The 22,578-nt window shown below is 43.4% G+C and overlaps 1 protein-coding gene across 1 annotated transcript in view; it reads left to right on the forward strand.

Moving 5' to 3' along the window:
- The window catches only part of CLASP1 (cytoplasmic linker associated protein 1), a 170,910-nt gene that overhangs the window by 20,671 nt on the left and 127,661 nt on the right, over window positions 1–22,578 (forward strand). The gene's annotated exons all lie outside the window — the stretch shown is intronic.

Raw genomic sequence — 22,578 nt, forward strand, 5'->3', positions numbered from 1 at the left:
GTAAGCAGGGAAGTTCTATGAAACCTCATTTCCTTTGCCTTTTTCTTTGTAGATCTGCTGGTATCTCATGCTTTGATTTTCCTCATGCTGAGGTCTGTGTTTCAGTGGAGTCTCTTTTGGTTACTGTATTTGTAAGTGCATATAATCTTTGGTATCTCTGTTTTCCCTACCATATTATGTTGAAGTTTGCTAAAATAGGCTAAAGAATTCAGAAGTTGGGGAGAAAAGAGAATAGATGAATGCTAGATCAACATTTTAGTGATCTCTTCGTTAAAAATAGGACTGAAAAATACCTGATAATGCTTTTTGTAAACCTTCCAATGTGCTCTTATCATTAAGGGTACCTGTAGGGTTTTTTTTAAGACCAGCTCATGGGACTAAATAGTCTACTGCAGGGCTACCTACATTTTTCAGATACGCATTTCTGGCTCTGGCAGCCCTCCCTTTTCAGCAGGTGCATTTGGAACAGAAAGGTTGCATTAGCTATATGGCAGTTTGATCAGCCCTTAGGATCACAGGGTAATTCAGGTTGCAAGGGCCTTTGGACTCACCATCTATTTTCATCCACCATATCACTGTCAAGGCCCTAAAACTTGTTTCTTACTTGTTTTTTAGCAGAATTAGCTGGTAAGTGCTAAGTGCCCCAGTGTCAGAAGTGCTTACATGAATTGACTCCCATGTAAATGTTTTTGGGATGTCAGTGATGCCAGCAGTTTTGTGTGGTGACTCTGAGTCACCCAGGGGACCAGTAACAGTTTAACTGAGGCTGAGCACAGTCAGCTTGCCTTGCTCAGAGCTGATGGCTGGAATTGTGCTTTGTGTGAGTCTGTATGAAGCTGCCTCATGTAATTGTATCCTGTGAGTTGTCTGGTCTGTGGCCATATCATTAAATGCAGGAGGGAGCACAGTGGAGACATGTAGTCTCTGAATTTCTCCAAATGAATGTTGCCTCCCCCAAATCATTCATTACTTGCTTTCTAGATGATTTTTTTTTTTTTTTTAACTAGGCAAAACCTACGAAGTTCTCCATTTGTGCTAAACATGGAACTTTAAAACAAAGCAACATTTGAGTATTCAAGAATCAGAGCAAAGACTCGCAGTTATCAGACCGTGGAGAGCCTGATAATTTTTTATAGTGTGGCTGGGATTTTGGCCAAAGGAAAGAGTGCGTAGGACTGAATCTGCATTAAGTGTGAGAAAATTTTTGTGGATACTAATGCTTTTTCATCTCCAAAAATAACCTCCTGGTGAGAAGTTGGTGGAAATGATGAAAAATTGCACAGTAGGGGTCCCGTTCTGACATGGAACCACAGAATGGCTTGGGTTGGAAGGGACCTTAAACATCATCTGGTTCCAGCCCCTCTGCCACTAGAGGGGCACTTTCCACTAGACCAGGGTGCTCAGAGCCTCATCCAGCCTGGCAGTGCCCTTTGTGTGGCAGCTCTGCTCCTACAGGCAGGATGTGCACACAAGCACAAAGGCTGGCAAGATTCCTTTGGGGTGTGGAAGCATTGTGAGGTGAACTGTGGTGGTACCACCTTGCCAGTGTTAAGAGTGTTTGTGCCAGTCAGCTGGTAGTTGAGAACCTGGTGATAGCAAATGGGAAACCTAAAGTTGCTTCAATTCAGTGTGTTATGAAATTATATTGTCTGAGTAATATTTGCATTTACTGTGAAATGTATATGAGGAATCAGCTCTTTGTACTAATTTTCTTTGTGTCTGTAAGAACTACACCCCATTAAAAGACAGCGAGTTTGCCTTGTATTGCCATGACTCTCCATTTGACTAATGTCAAGTGACATAGTTGTGTTTGGTCTAATTGGAAATCCTGCAGCAAATGGAGGCATCAGTGCTTGTGCAGTGACATGGAACAAATGTCTGCTTTTAACAGTTTGGGAGGACTTTGTGTCTCACTGTTGGGAGCTTAAATAAGAAAGGGTCACTTCTTGTTCAGTGTGGTATGGAGCTGGACATTACAGGCTTTTACTGATGTATGCCCATCACCAGTGTTTTCTGGTGGAGCCAGACCTGTTATTACTCCAATTTCTGTAATAGCTTCATAAATATAGACAGATTTAGCTTTCACATTGGAATAAAAAGTGCACCTGAGTTTTGGAGGGAATTCTGTTTGCTCGTAGCTGATGGAGTCTGCCCTGATGCACCAAATTGTTTAGCCCAATACTCCTCAATAAACTATTTGTTTGTGTGTGCTCTCATCTGTTTGGAGTGCTGTGGACAGAATGATCCTTGTGCAAATACTGCAGTACACTCCTTTTGTAAATAAACCCCTCGGAGAAGGCATTTGTGTACCATGATTAACTGAGTTGCTCAGAGGGGCACTACAGTGTTGTATCCTGAGGCATGAAGGGTGCCATCACTGTTGTTGTGTGTGTGGCTGAGCTGCTTGACTCCAAAAGGAATTTCTCACACAATGATTGGATATTGTATGGAAGACTGAAACTGCACACAGGTTTTTGGGGGTGCATGCTCTTAGAGATTGAAATATTTTGTCTGTGTGACTAGAACTTTTCTTCCAGGCCTGCATGGGTGGCTTTCCTGGTTTTCCTGTCTGCCTCTTCTACTTTCTTTCCCTTTAGGTCTTTGGGAAGTTTTTACCTGCATAAAGTTGCTGGAATGTGAATAAGTAATGTGAGTAGGTCTGCTTGTGAAAGACTACTAGCTTCAGTCCCCATCAAGATCTGAACTTTCTCGTTGCCTTCAAAGAGCTCTGCTTCTTTCTTCATTGGTCAGGTCCCATTCTCTCCTTGCAGTTTCATCTGTTTCCTTCTGGAATTTCCTGTTTTATAAGCCCGCTAAAAGTTAATGAGAAGGTTTCCTAAGCAGGAGGGCATGTGTGGAGAAAAGTGCTGTGAAAAGTTGCACCTTGGTGTGATGGGAACTGGTACTGCAGATGGATGGGTAGGCAGGAGCTGACATCTTGGACCAAATGACAGTGCTTTGAAGGTGGAGATGTGAAACTTCAATTTGCAGAACAGCTAGAGAGAGGTGGTGGTATGAAAAGAAGAACCATCCATGAGAAAAGGTATCTGTAAGATAATTCCCTTACAGGAGCAGTGGTACAAATGGGATATATATTAGGGAAAGGTGGAAGGGAAAGGATATGTAATAGCAGAAAGGTGAGCTGCTGAGAACCATGTGAGAACTTCAAGCTGTTTAGTACACATGGGATGGGCTGTATTTTAGGTCTGCATGAAATACTGCAAGTTTAGAGACTTAAACTCGAGAAGTATCTTTCAGATTTCTATCAGGAAGAGATCTTAATTGAATACTTAGTTGAATACTAAGTACATGGTCTTTTCTCAGCTGTTGATCCTTCATTGTGCTGTCATTGAGGTATTGGGCTGATGCTAATTGATGGCTTTCTGATAGGCATTTCTGAGTTTTCTGATGGCCATTTTCAGGAGGAAGTAGTGCATGAGAATTGTAGCAGAGTGTGCTGAAGCTGAACAAACACTTAAGAATGGAAGTTGGTGACTTTTACAGGTGGTAGCTCCAGATTTAAAACTAACTCTTGTGAAAACTAGTGAGTGTGGCTTGCTGGCTTTTTGGTCTGTGGAAAGTGGGTTTCTTGATGTAGTAGCGAAGTTGTCTATGTCACATGGGTCCCATGGACTTCCCAGTTCTTTCATCTAATGTAAATAAGGGAAATAAGGTGATGGAAAAGTTGATTTAGACAGGAGAGCCAGGATGAATTGCTGGTATATATACTTTATACTCTGTGTGGGTATTCCAGACTTCCATGTGGTGTTTTCTGTGTTTTACCTAGAATCCATATTTATCACAATTATTTTCCAGGAGTGTTTTATGATGATTCCAAGATCACTGATCAAACATCAGTGTTAGTGTGTTGGCTAATATTAATAAGGGTGGCTCGGGTGGTCCTGCTGTTTTCATGTTCCCAGTCAGAGAGGCTCATTTGGTGCAGCTACAGCCCTCGAACATGGATGAGACACAGAGTGAGAGAGTGGGGAGCTGTGCAAGTGTCCATGTCTCAAAAAACTAGTTGTTGTGCAGACAGGTTAATGTCATCAGTTCAGGTGGCTTGGATAAAAGCCCTCTGGGGAATCTGATGGTGTGCAAAAGCCAGGACCTTGAAGGAAAAAAGAGCTGCTGACCTGGGAAAAGATGGAGCTATGGCGAAAGATGAGTGTGGAATAAACAGTTATCCTTGTGGGAAGATATCCAGTGGTGACTCTCATGTGGCAATCTGAGAGGAAGAGAGCAGGAGGAGAGATTTTGGTGTGTCTTTTTAAACTGGGGCAAGGGAAGCATGGGCAAAGAGAACAACAGGCCAAGGTCAGGACTTTTAGATGGTGTTCATCAGGGCGGGAGTTGAGTCAGGTAAAATTTCTGGGATGTCAGGAAGATGCCCTGAGCCTGTTTACTTCATGGCTATCACTATTGAAGTCTGGCATCTTCAAACTGGGAGGATGGAAATGAAATTGTTACTGGGGGATTGTTTTCCAGGGATCAGAGGGGCACTTGTGATAAATGAAAGCAGCAGTTCTGTTAAGTGAACATGTGCTAGAAAATGGCTCTTCAGCCAAACTTGGCTGAGGAACAATTAAAACAAAAATGCTCTAAAAACTGACTTTTTTAGTCAGGAAAGGTGTGGTAGGGTTGGGACAATGGGAAGTCTGGATCTTAATTAAGAGTCATATCCTGCTGCCACTAAAGTTGGAAAAACTCAAATTGTCCCCAACTGCTACAATGTGCCATATGCAGGCTCTCTGGATGGGACATAATTTTGGATGAACATCTAATGAGGGGAAGATCTGTCTGTTTATTTTTAGTTTTAGCTCTTCAAATGCTGTTAATAACATGCCTGTGTTTCTTGTGTGCATGTTAATAAGGATTAATTTACATTTGAATTTTGTTTCTTATGGAGATTTTTTTTCTGGAAGACATTTCTTTGAGGCTTACCTTTAATAATGGATAATCAGGGGGTAACTAATCTTGTTTAGTCTTTTGTTATGGAAGTCAGAGCTGGTGATTGAAATTTGATTTTCCACTCTCACTATTTGAAGCTTTTGAATCTGTATTTCCATGTGATAGTTTCAGTGACTTTAAAGTAACAACACATTGATAGTTCTTTTTATAGTCAATTAGATGTGAATTTATATCAGAAATTTTGTCTTCTGTGCTAGTTACTTTGGTATTGTATGAATGTGACATCTTCTAAATGTGTTATTTTGTATAAAGCTTATGCAATAGAATATGGGGGAAAAATCTTGGGCTATTACAGTTTTTTTGTGCTGCCCTAGGAATGGGCATGGGAACAACCCCAGCCCTCTTTGCTTATTTGCGCTCTGGGAGGAGTGCATCATTTTCAAAGCTGTGAGCTCTTAGCCACATGAAACTTGGTTTATTTTTTAGGGAGCTATCAAAGATAACTTGAAGGAAGTGAGCCTGTTGTCTGTGGGCTTCCATTTGCTCTGTAGAGACCTACATCCTTATTAAAAAGTATGTTTTAGATGACTGTATGTTTCAGAACTATTGCTTGTGAATTGGGAGTGGGCAGTCCTTTTTCGGCAGATGATGAAAATGCTTGTTCTTCTGCATTTTACTGTGGTGTATGCAATGTCTCTATCTATAACAACAAATAAATTGTTGGTCAGAATTCTTAGTTCTGATTTTCTTCTTTTACTTGATTTGAAGATCTTAAATCAGGTTAAACCCTAAAGCTGTTTCAGAAGAAATACTTTATTCATAGAAAATCATTGGTTGGGATTTCATGGACTGTATTATGTGGAATTTCAGATTAACTGATCTAATGAGGCCCTTCTGCCTCTAAAAATCTATTACTGGTGCAAATAATGTAGGATAAAAAGAGCATATTTTTTGCTGCCTGTACATTATTTAACATAATGTAGCTTGATGCTAGACAGATATTGCTGTTTTCAATCATTTTTTTCTTCTCTTGTTCTTGCTGTTTCCTCTGCACTTCCTAGATGAGTGGTGTGAGAAGGACAGTTCCCTCTGCTTCCAGACAATGTTTGTTTTGACACCCTGAAGTCTGCTCTTGGTTATTTTGGGGAAAATCAGCATTCTCATTTGACTTGTATAGAATCATTCTAGGTATAAGCATCTGAGGAGGACGGCTGACTAACCAACATGACAAGCTGGATTGCGATTTGGAATTAAGGTTTCAGTCAGGAGAGCTGTCCTTGTCCAGAGCATTGGTTGCTTGGGTTCGTGCTGGGTGATCAGTTGGGGGTTGTGTCATTGTGTTGAAAGGGTTACTGTTCTGTAGTAAACACAAGAGCTGAGAGTGAGGCGTTTGGAAAAGCTGATCAGCAGATACTTGGTTGTCCCAGGACCTGTGGTAGCGTCCACATTCTTGCAAGAACTTGAGGGTGCATCCTGCTCCTCTGAGGCTTGTCAGGGAAGGAGATAATGATTGAACCCACATAGAGCTAAAAGAGGTTCTTTGCCACAAGCATTCTCCTTCTCACTGACAGGTTCAATGTTTGTGGATGACATGCTTAACCTGCATATGGATATTGTTTTCATCTTTGTGCCTGTTTTGAATCTCTGCTGTTCAGTGCTCATTTTTGGAACAGTTGCGTACCTGTGAGATGAATCTTGTTTTTTCCTTTTATCTAGCATCAAAAGATTAAAAGGGAACTTGAAAAGAAGTATACGTGCTTTTATTTGACTTGCACAGCTAATTTTCTCCTTAATGCTGTGAGCTTCAACTTGCTGCTGAAAGCACGTTTGTGCACATGCACCAGGAGTCTGCAAAAGGGGAGAGTCACAGGGAGATAAATGTTCAGTTCCTGGGGGGCTGTAGATTCCCTGTTTCCTTATGCTCTTTTGTTACTGGTGAATAGTAGGTGATCTGTTTGCACTGTGGACAGTTGAGCCTCATGTCAGTCTGTCATTTTGTAGGCCTGGTGGGTCTCAGGCTGTGGTGGTGGCCCACGCTTTGTGTAGTGCCACCTTTCAGTGGGGGCTGTGTTTTTCGTTATTTGTTTGGGTATTTGGGTTGGAGCATGGACTCCTTCAGTAGAGATAATGCTATCTGATGCCTGATGTCTAAAGCTTTCACTAGAACTAATCTGTATAAAACTTCCTGAAAGTCCTGCTCGTTATGAGGAACCTCCCTGCTTCTCCCTTGATCTTGCAAGATCTGATTTAGAAATATTTAGTGCATGTTTTTGTTACATATACTGTAAGTAGTTGGTTTGGAGGTTCACTGCTCTTCTGGTTGGCATAGTTAGTGATATACACATCCTGAAAGTCTTTGATGCTGGATCAAAAGAAAATAAAATTATTTTGGAAGAATGAGATTAATATAAATTTTTAAATTCTGTAGTGCTTTTCATCTGAAAGTATCTGGAATTACTTTTCAGACCAACAAAATGGCTAAATCAATCATTGAAGCCTGCTGCTCCTACCTGCCTGAACAATAGACGGGGCATAAATGTGTTGCTTTCTGTCAAGGGAATTTGACTGGTTTAAATATGGATGCTATGTTCTTTAGTCAGTCATTAAGGCAGAGATTGTATTTGGTTCCTAGCTCACAGAGTAGTGAGGCAGTAGTACAGGGAAAATTTGGCAATGGGCTTGCAGTGTACCCTGTCTCCCTTCCCACTGAATGGGAAGGAAGCTGCTCTGAAGATTTAAGTGTATGTACTGCAACATTGGTAGAGGTTCATATGGAGCTGTTCCTCCTCCCGTGACTGCTGTACCAGCAGGTGCATTAGGTAGCTTGGCTCTGGGGGCACGTTGGTGCTCTGCCCACCACAGCTCTGGCAGTCTGAAGATTTTGCTTACTAGACTGTTCTGAAGCTTCCTTGGCCTGCTCTGGTGTGACTGAGCACAGAACCTGGTGTGCAGTACTGTCACAGGGAGAGGTACAGAACCAGTGTTATGAATACACTTGTACCAGGCATGGTGGGAGGGAGACCTCCTCTGACTGCATGACTGAAATAGGCTGGCAGGCAAGGTGACTCCATAGTGAAGAGGAAATCCCTGGATATTTTTCACACTCTTCATTTTCTGCCTTATGTTTCTATGAAGCTGTAAGTCACTTCCCAAAGTATGGAGACTGCTTCACAAATTCCTGTTGAGAAGGATTCCTCACTGTGTGGAAGAGAGTCTAGGTGAGTTGCTTGCCAGTCTAGGCCCCCTCTGTGTAAAAACATGATTAAATTACTGCAGGTGGGTTTTGTGTGTGTCAGAAGTTGACAATTAGAACTTAAAGACCATTTGTCTGGGCTGCTGCATGGTGATCAGCTGAGTGGGAACTGGGTTTCTGCTGGTGTAAAGATTTGCTGGGAAAGCAGGTGCCCTTGCGGGGTTAGCTCCAGGGGAAAAGGTGTTTTCTCTCCTGCTGCCATATGCAGGTGTTCTAGCTAATGCCACATGCAGATGCTTCTCGTTCCAGATTAATGATGCTTTGCTCCCCCAGGTCTCAAGGAGGTTGTTTAAAGGAGAGAGAAGTGTATTGACAGGATTCAGTTGCTGAGTCTGGTCTGTTTGCCCAGTTTCTCAAACCACCACAGTGAATTCACTTGGGAGCCATGGGAAGAGCTTAGTTGCTGCTGAGCTGGCAGCTCTAGCAGCAGGTAATTGCAATTGTGCCTCCAGTATTTTGGGTTCTTGGGAAATGACTGGAGGGCAGAACCTTGCCATTCTCCCCTTCCCAATCATATTATACAGTCTAGGTTTGAAAGAAGAAAAGTCTCTTGCAGATCCTTGTCAATCAACCTCTACTGCTCCTAATTTGACCAGTTGAAGGAGCCGTGTGGATTGTTTGGTGTCAGTAAGAGGAGAGTGATAGTAAAGAGTGGTTAATAATGAAGAGGCTGTTACTGACTCAGCTTGCAGCAAACCCTTCTCCCTCCACTGGGTGCTGAGGCTGTAAAAGGTGGTAGTGATAAAAGCCAAGTTTGCAAACTACAGATCTGCACCACAACCAAGCTCTTCTGTGTAGGGAGTCAGAATAGCAGTCCAGTGTATTTGCAGGTGGCTCATGAGATGACGCTTTAGATACCTTGCAGACACCAGCAGAGTTTTTGGGCTTGTTTCTGTCCTGCTTGCAAGTTTTTTCATTCAGCAAGGAGATGCATTTCCTGCCTGTAGGAGGTTGTGCTCTGATTAAAGGCTGCAAGAGAGGACACAGTTGCAGCAGCAGTGCAGAGTGCTCTGCTTGGAAGTTGGTGGCCCATTTTTTTCATCTGTTTTCAGGGGAATGTTCTGGAGACAATGTGTTTAAGAGGTTGAGTATGAATTTTTATGAAACCCAAACTGCAAGCTAAGCTGTATTTTCCCTGTGGTTTTAGGATGCAAAGGCATGGCAATAATGTGGTATGAGTTCTACACATCAATGTGTAAGACTAGCCTGTAGTAACTAATGTGTTTTGGTGGCCTCTGCCTTTATGGTATTCAGGCTACACATAGAAGAAGAAAAAATCTCCTGAGATAAGGTCTTAAAATAAAGTTTCTATTTCCAGGTAACCTGGGCTGTTTAATATCCCTCTTGTATGAAGAGCAGTCAGTCTGTTTGCAAGGCCTGGGAGCACAAGTTGTGAATCTCACAGCTGGAGTTAGTGGAGGGGCAGGGCTTGCGCTTCATGCAGGAACTGGGCTGTTATGGACTCGGATTCAGTGTACAGTGTCCAAGTTAGTAAAGTCTTCCCTTCTTCCTGAGTCTCTTACCTGTTCTTTAGGGAAAATGTTCGTGCTCACTAAATTGAGGATACTGGCCCATTGTAGTGATTTGAAAATGGGGGTGGTGTCAAGACATCTGAGGTTGGGGGAGGATGTCTAACTTAAGATCAGCTTGTTTCTTGCCTTTTCCAGAGCCAACAGCTAAAGCTGAAGAAGATGTGGTGGTTTATATGGTGGTAAGAAAATGGTCTGGGAAATGGTGCAAATTTATTTTTCAGCAGTTTAATGCAATTTAGTTTATACTTCTCCCTATTAAGTAAAATGCTGCAAGCCTAAAGTAAACTTTCTATTGCTTTGAGTGGCCTGGAGACTTTTTTACAAGGTTTAACTCAGTGTGGCATGAATGAGTTTGATTTAACTGGGAAAGGGCTGGTCTGTGTGTTATTCTGGCTTTGGTAGCAGGTCTTGCAGGGCAGCACAACTGAGTCATATTGATATGGAGCCCAAGACAGAGCATGCTGAATATGCTAAGGTTGTTTCCTTTTCATATAGAGTCTGGCATGTGTGTTTTGTGAAGTTAGGTGTATCAGTTAGAAAGTTGTTCTGAAGAGCCAAAAGTTTGTTAAGACCTACTGATTGCTGTTGAATAATGAGTGTCACAAATATTAGGAGTTTTACTGGGTCTCGGAGTAGGTCAGCATGATAGAATCCAAATGTCTCCTTGCATCTTACTTGCAGTGAGGAGAAAGCTCTTTCATGTTCTCTGAGCGAGCCCTTCTCTAATATGTTATTCCAAGCAATCTCATGATGTACATGGTCCATATTTCTCAAAGCTTGGCTGAAAATAAGTTTTGTCAAGAAGAAAATTGTATTTGTGTGTGTTTAGGTTGGCGTCATTGGTTTAGAATTTGCTAAGGATGCTGCAGGGGAAGAAAGGATGAATATGGTTTGAGTTTCAGGCATAGGAGAGGGAGCGTAAGGTTCAGCATAGCCTTTATATACTTCATGACTGTACATTAATCTTGACTTAAGCCAGTATTGGAGAATTTTACTAACCAGGGTGTCAACCTTATCCTGGGGACTAACTTTTATTAGCCAGTGTGGTGTATTTCTACAGAGGATTGCTAATAAGAGTTTATCACTCTGCCTTTTATTGTTCATAAAGGATGCTTACTGACTAATAGCTTACATTGCTGATAATGTGTTTCTAATGGCAAGGAGGAAATTTTGAGGCTTTGTAGGTATTGTAATATCAGGGACTTCAGGAAAAAGTCAAATCCAGTTTATTGTTCACAGAAGACAAATGAATGTACCCGGATGTCTTCTGTCAGATATTTATCCAACATATGCTTAAAATACATCCTTTGAAGATTTCACAGTCTCAAATTAGTCCGCTCCACTGCCCCTCTGCTCTGCATGTTTAATATTCTTTCTAGCTAATCTAAGAGGATTTCTCTTTATCCTTCTCCTGGAGGATATGGGAAAGGATGATCACCACCTTTGTTCAAGTCCATGCTAGCAAAATCTCTTCAATGTGGTTTTCACGACAATTGTTAATGTGTGCCAAATGAGTGTGGTGGTTTGTGCGTTGTTCTGCAGTGTGTTGGCAGAGCTTTGTCTGTGCTGCTGGATCTGATGGGATTCTGGAAGGAGGACACACCATTCTTTTCCTCCCAGAAAGGTGCTAAATAATTGAAGGGTAGAGAAGAGCAGAACTTCTCTGCCTGTAAGTAGGTGTGCTCAAAGGCAAAGACCTTGCTTACACCTCCTTTTCATTGAGGGGTCATGTGCCCTTGGAGGTGTAACATCATTATTTAATGAAGATCTAAAGGAATCTTTAGCCATTTTATGGTAGCTGCTCTGGTTTCCAGCTCCAGTTCTGTAGCAATGTCATTAACAAAGAGCTGGGGGGAGATGTGGGCTGAAGCTTTAAAGGCATTGTGGGCAGAGATAGTTTTTGTAATCTCTAGAAAGGCACAGCATGTGGCAGGGAAAAGAGCACGCTGGCAGATGGGGTGAATGCAGCTACAGTCATACCAAGGAGACACCGTTGTGAGGCTTTCATGCTGTGGCAGACAAGTGGGTCACAGTGTTGATATGCCACTCTGACTGGAACTTCTGCTGTGATCAGTAATGTGATGATATGAATTAAGGGCATTTCTGGGAAGGGGACCTGTAGACGAGGTAACATTGATCTTTGTGCATGGAGAATTTTGCCCTCTGAGGCAGAGGGTTCAAGTCAGTCTCCTCTGACTCCTCTGGATGAACTTGCATGTACAGCCTGAAAAGCAACAGCAGAGAAGAGAAATGGTCTTGGAGGCTGCAGCAGAAATGTCCTGTACAATTCAGCTGGGCTGTAGTTTCCCTTGGTGGTCACCAAGCTCATGGAGTGTCTTACAGTCATCTGATGTACATGGCAGAAGTGATGCCTGGTGTTAATGGTGCTTTGGTTTGTGGCTGTTTATTTAATGCTCATAGTCCTTCCTGTCTATTCCTTGGAGCATCCTTTTTGGTATTCCTGGTTAGCTTTGCAGCCTGAGGAAGAGTGTGCCCTTCACATGCACTACGGCTGCACTGCAGCGTGCTGCTGTAGTGACGGCTTGCAAGAAGCAAGCAATGGCTCTTAGGCTTGCCTCAGAACTTCTTGAGCTGCTCTTATGTGAGCAGTAAACTGGTTTGACTTGTGCTGCTCCTCTTTAACTTGGTGAGGAGGGAGAGTTGTGTCTGGCAGCTCCCTGCTGAGCATGGCTGGAGCTGGGCTTGCTCTTTGCTCAGAGTGGCTGTGAGGGAGCTGTGGCCAGAGACACATCACCTGTGTGGGGGAAGAGGCCCTGACAAAGGCCTAGGAGGGCAGACTTGGGAGACCCATCCTACCTGTGCTGTAACAACTCTGTTTTGTGGTGTTCAGAGTCAACTGGGAGCACACCAGGTCCTTTCTGTAAAGTCAGAGAATTTCTTCAAGTTCTTGCAGAGATGGCATAGGCTGAAAGGGTGCTGTTTGCCTGCATGCTGTACAGGTGACAGGGGCAATAAAAACAGCGCTGGTGTTGATTGGTGTTGTGCCTTCTCAAACCTCCCCCTAAGGAGGGGTTTGGGATTGCTTTCCATTGGTATTTTTCCTGGGACTTTGTATTTCTTGATGGAGAGAAGTGATAAAAGGGAGGTGTTAATTCTGCTGTATCTTGGCCTCCTAGTCCTAACTACCTAGTGATCAAGAAGAATTTTATGGAAAAATAATGTAACTGCATTAACCTGTTTTGCAAAATAAAGTCTTCACTATCTTGGATTGTTTAATGAGTCACTTAAAGAAGCCATCAAAGTCCATATAAGGTCAGCATGTAATTGGGAAACTCTTTAAAGAAAAGATCATGTGATCTCCCTAGTAGACTGAAGTAGCTTAGTAGCTAAAAAACTGTTTCTGGAATTGTTTTTTCCCTACCTAATAGAATTTAGGTGACTTTTTAATTTAGGTGACTCTGAATTAAGTCATCAAAAGGAGAGAAATGTGCAGTGACTGCTGATTTGCCTGTCCTATTTCTGGAGAGAATGTGAATGCAGACAGCTGTCTTAAGGTTCTGGTTTTGTGCTAGTCTGATGGGTAAGAATCTGGCCTGTAGCAGCTAATCCAAATTCCTTACTTTTCGTTGATGAAAATGTCAAGATACAACATAAACCACTGCAGGGCCTGCATATCTCTTGAAGTTTTGGTTTTTTTAAAAAAATAAAGAGTTAATAAAGAATCTGTTCTTCATTTCCCTGTTGCTTTGTGGTTGTGGCATCTTCTTTGATGTATGAATTTGGAGACAAGGAACATAATGTATATGTGCGCACTCAATTTCCCAGTCCTTTGAAAGATGGAGGAGAAATCTCTTTAAATGGTGATGTGAGTATATGAGTAGGTCTGCATGGTTTTCTTTTTCCCTCCCTGCATTTGTAGATCTTAGACTGAACTACATTTGTTACTGGACTGCATGATGGCACAGTCCCAACACTGCAGGCAGATGTATATGAAGAAGCTAAATAATGCTTCTTTCCAACATACAGTACTGCTAGACCTTAGTGTGACAAGTTTATGATAGTAATAATGCTCTGTAGTTCCAGATGAGGATATGAAAACTCATGAAAAGCACTACCTTGTATTTCCTGTCTTGCTGTGGTGCAGGAAAGTGCTATTAACCTACAGGAGGAAAAGGATGAAGGGCAAGAAGAGGCATAACTGTAGCTGCATCTGCTTCTGAATCAGTTTGTGGTGTCAATTTTGTGGAAGACTTAGCAACTTAACTGCTTGACTTTTCTTCAGAACAGACATTGTAAGAGAAAGCAGCCACTTGATCTCTAACCTGTACTACAAGTAGTGTTATCTGGAAAGCATGTTTTTGTGTTATCCTTGGGCATTGTCATATTTTAAGTCCTTCAAATTATGAGGATATACTGACATACTTACTATCTATGAAACTCAATCTCCAGTTCAGCTGAAATAGCCTCTGTGCCATAGACTGCAAGAGACTTGCCAGCAGCAATCCCTCCTCCTTCCTTGAAACACATTGCCACTAACAGACTGATAGAGAAATAGTAATTGAAGCCTATCGCTGTGTGACTTTGAAGTTTTTACTTTTATCAGATGATGTAAAGTTAAAAACTCCTAGATAAATGAACCAAAAGCCCAGTGCCATTTCTTTGCTGAAAAGAGTAACTTAATTCCTGTTATGACTGGCAGTATTTGAGCTTGATGTGTGTATCTTGCTCCCTGATCCGTGTTGCAGGTTCTTTATTAACTTCAGGAAACCCTGTTGAAGCCCAGGCTTGTTGTGGGTCAGATCATGTAGCTTGAGTCTTTGGGGGCTACAAATTGTTGCCTTGTTTATACTGCTGTACATAGATAAGGATTAAAAAAATAAAGTAAGTTGTTCTGTTTCACAATCTATCAGCAGGGTCTTAAACGTGGTGACACAAAAGCTCGTTAAACCTGTTTTTGGATTGACAGGGCTGCTTCGAACTAGAATATAGAAGAGTGATACAGGTTTTAATGAACAGTCAAAGCCTGTTACAGCTGAAGGCCTGAATGTTAAGAATCAAGTAAAACAAAACACCTTCTCTAGAAATGTGGCCTGGCTCATCTAATTTGAGCAGTGGGGTGGAGATGGTGTTGGAGTACTTTGCCTTTGGAAACAACTTCTCACCTGAATTTAGTGGTGAGGCCCATTCTTATGCTAAAAATAGAGTTACTGTTTCATTTTACTCCGTTTGGAATGTGCAGTAAGGCTGACTGGGATGTAAGGAAGAGGTATCCTTTTCATGTCAGGTTAACAATGCCACACTATCACATCCAGCATTCTGTCTGTCTTGTTTCAGAATTCACAAGACATCAGGTTTTGGAGCTCTCTAAGAGCGACCATGCTTTCCTATCTGTGTGAAAGTTGTTGCTTTACTTAAAACAATAATAATGGGACACTTCAGTTAGGAATAGGTGTCTCAAAGGGAATAAACCACTTCTGAAGTGACAGGAGCAGGAGGGCTTACATAGCTTCCAATCTGTATGAATAAAGAGACAAAATGGTGTAGAATGAAGAGCTTTCAAAGGTATGGATGGCACATTTTTAGAGGTGTAGTTCCCTCTGGGTGATGCATATTTCAGTTAGGGCTGGCATCTAATTTGTGCCTTAGAAATTTCCACTAAGCTTCCCTTAAAGTCTCTTGGAGACAAAAATAAGTAAATAAATCTGCCTTTGAATATATGTATGATGACCACAGGGGACAGCTGAGTCTCAAGTAGTGTGTTCCTTGGCAAATTACAATTATTTCTATGTTTCTTCCATAAAACCTGTTTTATGGAAACATCTGGAAAACTATTTTCCCCTTTCTTCTCTGAGGTGAAATGTGACTCGAATTCTGCAGGTTGCATTTACTCTTCTTCAGAATTCTTTTTTAGTGTTACTTTAAGGTTTTGTAGTGTTGGGGCATAAAATCTCCTCTTCCCTGAAAAATGACACAATGCCTTTTACTGAGTTATATTTAATTAAGTTTCTCCATTTTATAAAGATATACTGTGCTGTTAACTGCTTGAATGAATATTTAGTATATCCTGTTCAGCAGAAAGCAAGAAGGCTGATTTTGTTATGTTGAAAATAACAACGAGATTTGTGAAGGAGAGAAAAATGTAGTAAAAGCATTGTGAAAGGTGAGTAGAGCCTGTCCAGGAGGTACCTGCTTGGTCTGGCTGAGCTCCCCAGGGTGTCAGCTCTTTGTGTACCTGAGCTGAACCCTGAGTGGCTTCTTTTGTTACTGTTACAGCTTCTGTTCCTCTGATCGATTTCAGTTCTAAAGAGTTACATTTAAGATAATTAATCCAAGAACTAATAATTTAGTTGAATACTTAATTAATGCCTTCTTGTGTTAATCCACAAGAATTTGTGGAAACCTCTTGTTTGTGTAGCTGTGGCACTACAGCATTGATAGGAGCTATTTGCCTGACTTGTTTAAATGTGTTTCTAAAGCTGGATATAGAAGCCAAAATGTATGTGGTTTGTCCCTATAATTTTCCAATTGGTTTTCCACTTGTGCTGTCAGCTGCTCAGATGGCTTGTTCTTTTCTCTTAGCAAAATGTTGGCTCCCTCAAGCTGTGCATGATGCAGAATTCCCTTCTCTTCCCTTGTTTGAGGTTATTTTGTTGGGTTTTTTTTTTGTTTGTTTTGAGTTGTTGTTTGGCTGAGGGCTTCCCCCCCCCCCTTTTTTTTTTTTTTGTCTTTGTTGAGGGAGTGGGGGTTTGGTTGTTTGTTTCTTTGGTTTTTGTCTAAAATGGACAGGTCTGGAGACTGGATTGCTTCAGCCACAGGTACAGACATGGAACAGGCACTGCTTGAGCTGTCCTACCCGTGTCAGCCCATCCATGTGTCCCAAGTTGAATCTTGAACCAGTGAGTGCCAGGCTGTTCACCTCGCTCTGCTGTGGCATTTGCAGGAGCTTTTCATAGCAGTGAGTTTCCAACACGACTACAGTAGCCAGTAAAATCTCTCCAGGCAGGTTTTGTTGAAGGGTTGTCCCATGGTGACTATCACCTCTTTTAGATCTGGAATGTCATGTGAGTTGGTTGATGAGGAGTGTTTTTTGTACGGATTTGGAGTTTCCAGACAGCTTAATAGAAAAGCCACATGTACACAGCTGAGCTGCGGTGGGACTGCACAGCACTTGGTGCATGTGGTGTTTGTTGCAGAGCAGTTCTGCAGACATTGCCAAGGCAAGAAAACTACCCTTGATGTGTGTGGGTGTCCCAGACCCTGGATACTTGTGGATAGGTAGCCTGCCTGAGATTGCAAAGCGTTTTTGGGCTCCTGACCACACGCCAGGCACCCATGTGGCCTGAGGGTGTGCCCTGATTTAGATGCATTGTGCTTCACTATGCTGTCATATAATTGAGTATCTGTTGGACACAACTAAAAAGGCATCTGTTTCCAGTCTGAGGGAGGAAAACAGATGTTTTATTCTCTCGTGAGAGCTCACAGTGATGCATCAGCTGTTGCTCCAGATCTCAGTGATGACAGCCAAAAAGGCAAAGACACACAGGTCAAAAGGAGGAGGAAGAGATCAACATTAAATAATTTCTATTTTCTTTGTGTTAAGTGACACGTGGGGTTTGATTCTGAAGCATGTGGAAAGCATTACACTCTAAGCTAGAATTAGCTTTTAAATGGACAGGGACAGAATCTTTTTTCATTGGTTTGCTAGACCAGGTATATCAAGAGATCTAACTGCCAAAGTTAAAAGATGTTTAAAAAGATGCCTGACTTGATCAAGAACTGTGCTAAGAGCTGGATGTAAGACATAGTTGCAAGAGGCATGCACAGGCTACAGAGTGGTTGAAGATGCTGGGCCAAAAGCTGTGTAAGGTCTGCAGAGTGGGTCAGTGGTGTCACTTCAATGTCCCTGTCCCTTACAGGATCACACAGCAGCTCAAGCAAAGAGTGCGTGCTGACAGCTGCCCAGCTTGCAGATGGGCCCTGGTACATATCTGCTGATGTGAGGTCTGGTTCCACTTGCATAGGCAGGTGTGGTAGGGAGGTTACTTCAGACAGGCATGAAGGTCAGCACTGGGACTGTCCCCTTCTGTGTTCCTGTGGTGCTGGGTTTTTTCGGGTCCTGGTTTTAGCTGGAGTATAGCACTGATGGTAAGCCTCTCAAAGTTTTCCCTTTAAGCTGTTTGACATGAATTGAAAATGAGCAATTAAAAGTAGCTTGGAGAGGGAGTAAGAGGGAATGGCAAGAGAAACCGGTGTAGTCAACAGCTTAGGCAGTAGCTCTGTCTTCACTGGCCTTATTGAACAGTAAGCTATGGGAAGCATCACGCTATGTGGGCTGTGGTAGATCTTGTGGCTGCTGTAGATGCTGGGTTAGGTGTAGCTCAGCTGCACCCCTCACTGGTATAGGAGATACTTGGAAGTGTTTTAACCCATGCCTTTAAGGGTCATCCTCTGGGCTTTGTCCTGAATGGGTCAGAAGAAGTATGAGTAGGATTCTGTCTGAATTCCTCTGTGGAATTCCTTCTTCCCACCTTTCACCCCTTTCTCTGCCTAGCACCTACCTCTTCACTTTTCTGGGCTGTTGTGTCTTTCTGTGGCTGCCAAAGGCATCTTGAACCTTTCTTCTTTTCTGAATGGAGTTCTTCACTGTTGTACCATTAAGCTGCTGCAGATTGTGTCTGGAGACACTTTTCAAAGGCGTAGTAGGACTGTGTGGTACATGCTGAGCAGGCAGTCTGTGCAGGGTGGGAGGTGCTGTGAAAGCTCTAGGTCTTAGAGTGTTTCCAGAGTGTTACAAAGCCTGTGGCTACTGAAAATGCTATTGCATTTTTAATGACATGTGTTAATTTCTTCCTAAACAAGGCAAGAACAAAGCTTCATTGACTACAATCTAGCAAGAGCTGTCATCTTCTAGTAAGTTTCCTACTCAATCCGGCTGCTGCCTACTCCTCAACCACAGTGGCTACTCTGCATCCTTGATTGAGCCCCAGCTTTTCTCACATTGCCAACAGCTGGTGGGACTTTGCTGTGTCTGCACCTCTTTGGTGCCCTCGTCATGAGACTGTCCATGCATCCTGTCATCATTGCATTGCAGTATTGCTGTTCCTCATGAAAGTTGGTGTTGAATGGTGTAATCCGGAAGTGCAGATGTTCAGAAGCTTAGGAACTAGTTATCAAGGGGAGTATCTGGATATTTGAACATCCTCACAATTGTTACTAGACTTTGTGAGCCCTAAGGGAGCAGAAGATTGTCGGTGATTATCTGCTAGGTTGTGTGCTTGCCTTGTTTTTTTCCAGATGCTGTCTAAACCCTCAGAAACACTTCGGTTCCAATTTTAAAATGTGCTGACCCTTTCTACTGCTGTATTGTTAGAGATGGAGTTGGGGTCAGTGCTTCTGTGCTAGGAGCTTTTGAGGTGCTCCAGCTAATACGGTTCTGCCTGCAGGCAGATTCCCAGTGTGATTTCTCACTTGTTCTGTGCACTGTAGCAGCCTTTCGCTGCTAATGGAGAGGAAGGCAGTGTTATTAGGTAAAGCAGCCTGGTCTGTTAATAAGGCACATTACTGTGCTGGCGATTGATTAGTTGCCATAATAAAGGCTTTCTGTTTTCCTATAAAAAAATGAAACAGGGCAATGAAATGGCCCTTTTATTTTCCTTGCCATACTCTTTTTGCTTTTCTGTAATAGCCCTCATTGTAGAGGCTTCATTATGCCTTGAGCTCTGAGATGCAACTAGTTACCAAAGCTACAAGGAATAGTAGTCCTGATCCCAAGCTGATCCTAGGGCAAGATCTCATCAGTGCTCACAGAGTTAGAATAATTTTTCCTTCCTGGCTGAGGACCTGGCTGTAAGTGCAAATGTTCAACTGGGGGCATTGGAAATGTAGGAATAGTGGCAGTGCTCATGATTAAACTACTTAGCTGCTCTGTGGTGAGGAACCAAAGGCAGTAGCAGTTGGTAGTGCAGATGTTTTGTTTTGATGTCATTTCATGTGAAGACACTAAGCATTGAGGGCTGCCAGGCAGGTACCCATAGCTGTGAGGTGCTGCATAAGCAGAACCACCTTTCTGAAACAATGGTGCTGCTGCTGTTTTTCCAGCAGTGTTTGGATAATTGAGATGTGAAAGCGTGAAGTAAGTTCCAACTCTGCTTTCAACTGCAAAGCCTCATGTCTGCTCATTACCATGACTGCTGCTTCTGGAGCCTTAGCAGACTGTAGTTTGTGTCAGTGGTGATTTACCTGCTATGCTGTCTGGAGCTTTGACCTTGCTCGGGGTAGAAAAGCCTCCTGTACTCTACAGCAGTGACTCTGCAACTTGTGCTTCCCTCCATCTCCTTTGGAGATAGCCGAGTGGTTGCTTTTCTTCTCATCTTACGCAACCACTCAAGGACCAGTTCAGAATCTGCAAAACAGGGTGTTTTGTTCTTTGGAACTTTCCCTGAGCAGAGGGCAGGGTAAGGGAGCAGGGCTGACTTGGTCCAGCTCTTTCACGTGGGACATACTTGTCAGCTCTTCTGCAAGCAGATGTCTGCATGTCAGGATGACCATGTTCTCAAAAAAAACCTTCTCAGATTTCAAAGTGAAATAGCTAAGCTGTGTCACCAGTGGTGGCAATCAGCATGTTGAAGCAGCATGAAGCAAGCTGGTGTCACAGCTGCTTTAGAAGCTCTCTCCAGCATTCCCATTTAGGTCCCAAGCTGCCAGGCATGGAAGGTTCAGCAGGAGGCCAGCAGAGTGCAGCAGCTTGGTAGGGATGCTCAGCTCACTCCTTCTTCCCTGCAAAGATGGGGGATGAAGGTTCCTGCAGCCACCACCACATCCCTGCTGAGCCATGGTGTGATGAGTGGAGAGAAGGGCTTGTCTCTCTTCCCCCCCTCAGTTTGTCCAGGCCGTCAGGGTAGCCTGAGGCTGATTCACTCTGGTCGCTTTGTGCTCAATCAGCTGTTGCTGGATTGTGAGCTTCTTTGCCCTTTTATGGGAGTGTTTAGGTGTGTCTTACTTAAAACTGGATGGATTTGTCTGCCATGCTTGGTGACCATGTACTCCTGGAGCAGATGATGGTGGTCTGCTCTCTGATATGGGGGGCTGCCTGCAAGTCTCTCAACACCACCCAGATATTAAAGGACAGATGCTTTGAGTTGTTTTTGTTGACCTCTGAAAAAATGTATTGTCTGTATTGGGAAAGGCTGTGTTGCATCCTGGGGACTAACAGTCTACTGGGAGAGATGACCTGGAAGTTGGAGGGGGGCAGGAGAAGGGTTTGTTGACAGCCCTTGGCGCCTACTGAAAGTGCTCTGAGACAAGACAAAGCAGCAGCAGATGCCAAATGAGCTGACTACTGGGTGGAACCAGTACTTTACTGACCGCCTTGGGGAACCTCAGGAGTCAAATGAGCAGAGGCAGACCCTCATGCTGAGGGCTGCCACACTTTGATTGTGAGATCACTCTTTTGGGGGCCTGTGTAGATAGGAGTCTAAAAGATCTGTGCTGATATAAAGGCCTGGAATAGCTCTCTACTTAGCAGCATTGCAGCATTATCTGGAATTTTGGATGGAGAGCTGCCCTTCCTGTGCCTTGGTGTGGAGCTGTGCCCGCCGCTGACTTCCCTGGGGAGAGGCCTGCATCAGGATCCAGCACTGGGGGGGCCATCGCTGCTCCCGAGGTTCCTCCTGGACCTTGGTGTCTGTTATTTCAGGCACAGTTATTTCAGTAACTGTTCCAGCAGTGAAGGGGTTTGGCTCTTCAGTGCAGTCAGTCCAATGCAGCCAGGGCTGGAATTCAATTAATTCTTTGTTCGTTTGCCAACCATGCCCTCGGTTGTCTGTTATCTGTCTGTAGTGGATCTGTTGACTCTGTCAATCCATACATGATTTCTGCTTTCTGCCTCTGACCTCCTGAGGCAGGTGTCACATTGGGGTTGATAAATGGATCCAGCACAGTCGGGAATAACATCTGCTCACCCCATTTTGCTGTTTCCTCAATAGCTGTCCAAGCACCACTGTAATCATTGTGCTAATTAACTCCTCATTTTTGTAAGGACAGCAGCAAAAAGTCGTGCAAGACCTACCTCTTCCTCCTGGCCTTATCCTGGGGGTGAACTGCAGGGTATGTTTGCACTGTGCATGTGTTTCCTTTCATGTTTGAGTGATGAGTTCCCCTCACTCTTCCTGGCTTGCGGGCAGTTTGAAGAAGAGATGGATTCCTTCCTCTCCCGGGATCGAATTTATCCCTGGGGCACATCTCTGTAATTGCAGGCAGCACACTTATCTCTGTGCAGGATGCTGCCGTGATGGGACTCTGACCAGACAGCTGTGAATGGTGGCTGGCGCTCAGAGTCCCATTGACTTTCCCTAAAAGCATCTCTCCGCTGATGAGGATCTGGAGCCCACCCTCTTGCTGGGACTCTGCTGCCGGACTCCAGCCGAGAGGCTCCCAGTGAGCTGTCAGATACAGGCAGCGATAGTGCTTGGGGCAGCTGGCTGAGCATTTGTCAATGGTAGATTAAATTCAGTGTGCGAGATGAATGTGAAAAAGAAACACAGCTTAATAAAAGCACGAGGAAAATTCTCCTTTGGTGTATGAATGAATAAATGATGTTGAATTAAAAATTGACAGTATTTGAAGGGTGTGTTACTGTGAGGGGAGAAGACTGAAGGAGCTCTTTGGAGGTGAAGTTGTATGTTGGGAGAAGTTAGGATCCACGGGCTTGTATGTAGGAAGGTTTTTTTCACAAGAGACTTGGCATGGAGCAGTAGGCTGTTTCTCCGGCCACATCACGTAGTACACCACCTTGAGTGCTACGGAGCAGAATTTGGAGTGAATCCATGTGACAGGCTGAGGGTTGTGGAGTGACCGCCGGTGCGGTGGGGGTTCAGCGCAGAGCGGCCCCGCGGGTGCCCCGCACGGGCTCTGTTGGGAGCA

The sequence above is a fragment of the Pseudopodoces humilis genome, chromosome 8 (genome assembly GCF_049639895.1).
Source record: "Pseudopodoces humilis isolate 2021_Gansu_Grassland_sample_001 chromosome 8, ASM4963989v1, whole genome shotgun sequence".
In the NCBI taxonomy this organism is placed as follows: domain Eukaryota; kingdom Metazoa; phylum Chordata; class Aves; order Passeriformes; family Paridae; genus Pseudopodoces; species Pseudopodoces humilis.